This window comes from Callospermophilus lateralis, chromosome 3, assembly GCF_048772815.1.
Source record: "Callospermophilus lateralis isolate mCalLat2 chromosome 3, mCalLat2.hap1, whole genome shotgun sequence".
Taxonomy (NCBI): Eukaryota; Metazoa; Chordata; class Mammalia; order Rodentia; family Sciuridae; genus Callospermophilus; species Callospermophilus lateralis.
The window spans coordinates 172,588,361-172,592,857 of record NC_135307.1 but is presented as its reverse complement, the minus strand read 5'-3'; the positions used below and the strand labels follow the sequence as shown (position 1 = coordinate 172,592,857).

General features: G+C 39.9%; 1 pseudogene; it reads right to left on the bottom strand.

Annotated features, from left to right (window-relative positions):
• Positions 1-1,507: 1,507 nt before the first annotated feature.
• LOC143394887 (methylosome subunit pICln-like) lies at positions 1,508-2,310 on the bottom strand (annotated as a pseudogene).
• Positions 2,311-4,497: the final 2,187 nt, after the last annotated feature.

Below are 4,497 nucleotides of genomic sequence, written 5' to 3'. Positions count from 1 at the left end.
ATTGGGCCTTCATTCCTTGTCCTAGTGATAACAGTTTCGCCTGCCTGTGTCTTCTCTGGCCCCCACAAGTTCTTTTGGCTAAGCAACCTGAAAACCTGGATCTTCCACCTGATGAAGACCAAGCTCTTCCCCAGAACCACCTGAGGGTCCTGCCAAGGTGACCTGTTCATATTTCCCAGGGAAGAGTGGTTTCCTGGGATGCAGAGTTCTCTCACGTAGAGTTTGTTATAAGCACCACCAAGTCAAGATGCCTAACTCCACCACCACCACAAGACTCCTCACACAACTTGTTTATGGTTCTGCTCTCTCTCCTCTCCAGCCCTAACTCCCTAGCAACCACTCATCTGTTCTCCATCTCTGTAATTATGTTGTACACAAGTTTTTGTTTTATAATGGAATCATGCAGTTTGTATCCTTTTGAGATTGGCTTTCTTAACTCAGCATAATTTCCTTGAGAACCATTCCATTTTTTGCATGTATTTGTCGTTAGTTGCTTTTTTGTGCTGAGTCATCTTCCAGGGTATGGAGACATTATATCTGTGTAGCCATTCCTCCAGTGAAGGGCACTGGGTAATTTCCAATATTTGGCTATTAACAATAAAGTGGAATTGTGCTTACTTCAACATTTACTAAAAAAAAAAAAAAAAAAAAAAAGGATAAACTACCTTAAATACTTGTGTATAAGTTTCTGTATGTTCTCTTTGGTGAAGCGTGTATACATATTTTTTGCACATTTTAAGATTTTTTTATTGATTTAAAAAAATAAATGACAGCAGAATGAATTACAATTCTCATTACATATATACAGCATAATTTTTCATATTTCTGGTTGTATATAAAGAATTTTGACATCAATTCACCAATTTGTGTCTAAGAATTTTTTTTAATAGAAAATGTAGATTTATTTATTATGTTATTACAAAGACTAAACAATTATCATTAGAAGTACTTGGAGGATTTTCATTTCAGTTCACTGTTCTGTTACAGAAAACTAACCTAAGAGGGTGGAAATTAAATGATATGACCTAAGAGGCCCTACAGGGTAGACTGGTAAAAGAGGGCAGAAGGAGCAGAAGGTAGCTAGAAACACTCTTGTCAGTGGCAGGATCTGTCGCTAGGATATTTCCCAAGAGGCTACTACAGAGGCCTGAATTAATTAATTTGGCCCCCAAATCAGTAAAAGACTCTTGACTCTGTGGAGAATAACAAAGGCTGATCCCTCTGAGATATTTGCCTTTTCTTCCCACACTCCAAGCTCCTGAGCATGTTTACCACAGGCCTGCTACTGTACAGATGATTCATACAGCAAAGGCAGGAATTATAGGCTCACTCATAGGGTTCCTAACACAAAGTTTTGGGGTAAATGATAAACTACAAGTACCCCCTTGGATGAATTAATTCCCCTTTGTTAATAAAGTTCGTAGTTCCTTCTGCTGGTGACAACTTGCTGTCTCAGTAGAGTCTGTCTGGAGAAAGAACTGGTTTAAATGTTGAGTTTTGGAGAAGGAAAGACTTTCATCAACCCCACTCCAAAGTGGAAGAGGCACCAGGTTCTCTCCTAGTTATAAGCAGAACTTTTAAGCAGCATAAATCATTTTCAGGGATCAACATCCGCATCCTCAAACTGTCCAGCAACTGTTGGTGTGGTGCCTACCTCCATGCCATCTTCATAATCTCTCATTGAATCTTCCCTGGGGATCCCAGCCATGTTATACTGGCTGCTCACAGACTGAGAAAGCCTTCCTTCTGATCTCTCCAGTGTAGCTTGCCCTTCTGCTGTTAAATGGGATAATCCTTCTTCATAGGTATAAAATGTAGGACTATCCCCCTGCCCTTGTTCATGTGCTTCCACATCATATTCTTCTCCACCATAATCATCTGAGTCTTCATCCTCAGGATCTGGATGCAAAGCCTAGCCTTTACACGTTGCAGTGAACATCACCTCCAATGCTGATTTATCACGAGGCACGAATCTAAATTCAGTAATAGGTTCAACATCATCATCACTGTCTTCCTCCTCTTCATCAGCAACAAGAGATTCTTTTGATTCTTCTCCAAATTTGGCATTCACCATAACATACAAATGCTCTCGAGGATAAGCATTTAGGTCCCTGGGCACCGCATGTAAACTAATGGTGGGGTATTCCAGTGAGAATCCTAATCCAGAAACATCTAACCAAGGCGGCTCTCTGTGATGTAAGGAGTGCCGATACCGAGGCCCTTTCCGTTCAGCACAGCCTCTGTATCTGGCTGCTGTTGCCGAAGCCCCTCATCCTGCCCCGGCGGCGGGAAACTCTTTAGGAAGCTCATTGTACCCGGGAGCATCGAAACAGGTTCTCAGAAAGCTAAGACACAGCAATACCCCTGGTGTTTTTGTTTATAGTTGGGCCTTAAGAGTTCCCTGCATACCCTAGATAGAGAAACTTATGATTTGCGAATATTTTCTCCTGGTCTGTAATTTTCCTTTTCATCTTCTTAGTAGAGTCTTTCACAGAGCAAAGGTGTTTAATTTCTATGGGGCAGGGGCCCACTTTTTTTTTTTTTCTTGATATGGAACCCCGGTTTGGTGTCAAGTCCAAGAACATTTTCCACTCCTCCGTCTCAAAGACTTTCTCTCCTATTTCTTTCTAAAAAGCTACATAAGTTTACATTCAAGTCTCCTCTCCATTTTCAGTTAACTTTTATGTAAGGTGTGAGGTTTAGGTCCAGGTACATATTTTTACCTGTGAATGTCCCTTTGCTCCAGTGGGATTCCATATAGAGGTTATCCCTACATCCACTGAGTTGCTTTTACTCCTTTGTCAAAAATTAGTTGGGCCCATTTTTGTGGATTTATGTGGGGTTTATGTATTCTTTTCTGTGGATTGTGTATCTTCCTGTCTGCCAGTACCACACTTTGTTTATTATTGTAACATGAAATCTTGAAATTGATTTGGCCAATCCATCTCAATTAATTCTTAATGTCTTTTTCTAACTATCTTTTCTAGTTCCTTTGACTTCACATCTAAATTTTAGAATATCCTCGTTTATATCTATAAAAAAAATCTTGCTAGGAGTTTGGTTAGAACTGCATTAAACATGTATATCAATTTGGAGAAAACTGACATTTTACTATGTTCAGCCTTCCAATCCATGAACATGGTAAGTGTATTAATTTTTTTTGGGGGGGGGGGTGGTACCAGGGAGTGAACCCAAGGGGGCTTAACCACTGAACAACATCCCCATCCCTTTTTAGTTTTTATTTTTTAGACAGGGTTTCAAGTTGTTTAGGGCCTCACTAAATTGCCGAGGCTAGCTTTGAATTTATAATCCTCCTGCCTCAGCCTCCCAAGACACTGGGATTACAGGCATGCACCACCATGCCTGGCTCTCTACTCAGATCTTTATTCTTTTTAACATCAGTGTTTTTACATTTGCAGCATAGAAGTTTTCTACATGTACTATTAGATTTATACCTAAGTATATTCTTTCTTCTTTTAGTAACCGTAAATGCTACTTTGAATTTTGCTGTCCACACATAAACTACTGGTATAGAGAAATACAGTAGAGTTTTGTGGGTTGATCTTGTATCCTGTCAACTTGCTGAATCCACTCATTAGTTCTAGGAGTATTTATATAGATTTTTTTGGTGTTTCTACATAGACAATGATGTCACCTGCAAATAGGGACAGTTTTCTTTCTTTCTGATCTTTGTGCCTTTATTCTTTCTTCTGCCTTATGGAACTGACTAGAACCGGCCGATAAGAGTGATGAGAGCAGATGCCCTCGCCTTGTTCTCCCCTTAGTGACAACACGTTCAGTCCTCAGCCTCAGCATGCTGTTAGCTGGCAGGTTTCTGCGGATGCTCTTTATCAAGTTGAGGAAGTTCCTATTGCTATTTTTTCCTGAGAGTTCTTTTCACGCCTGGATGTTACGCTCTGCCAGACTTTCTCTGTATGTTGACAGAATCATTTCATTTCTCTCCTTTTGCCCGTGGATGTGGAGCATTACGTTGATTGCTTTTCAAATACCGACTCAGTCTTCTCATGGTGGAATGAACTTCATGTAGTCCTGATGTTTGATTCTTTTTGTCATTTGTTTAATTGTGTCAGTTCATATTGTGCTAGGGACTTTTGGGAATATTTCCACCAATGCTAATGGTCTGTATTTCTTTTGTTGTTGTTCTGTCTAATTTTTTTTTTTTTTTTTGGTATCAGGGTAATGTTTGCCCCTGTAGCACCAGAAGAACGAACCAGACCAGAATACACAACTGACCGGTCATTGCAAGGACAGCCACAAAAGCAGATGGGAACCTACATGCTACACCTGAACAGCGAGATTGTCCATTCAAGGAAGAGATGTGAGAAAATCTAAAGTGTCCTAACAAAAAAGCCAAAGTGTCCAATAGAGAATAGGAAATTACCCCCCACAACAAGAATTGGGATAACAATTTTTAGTGAGAAAATGCAATCAATGGATGCCAATATTAAGATATTGATTGGATTACACAAAGGAGAA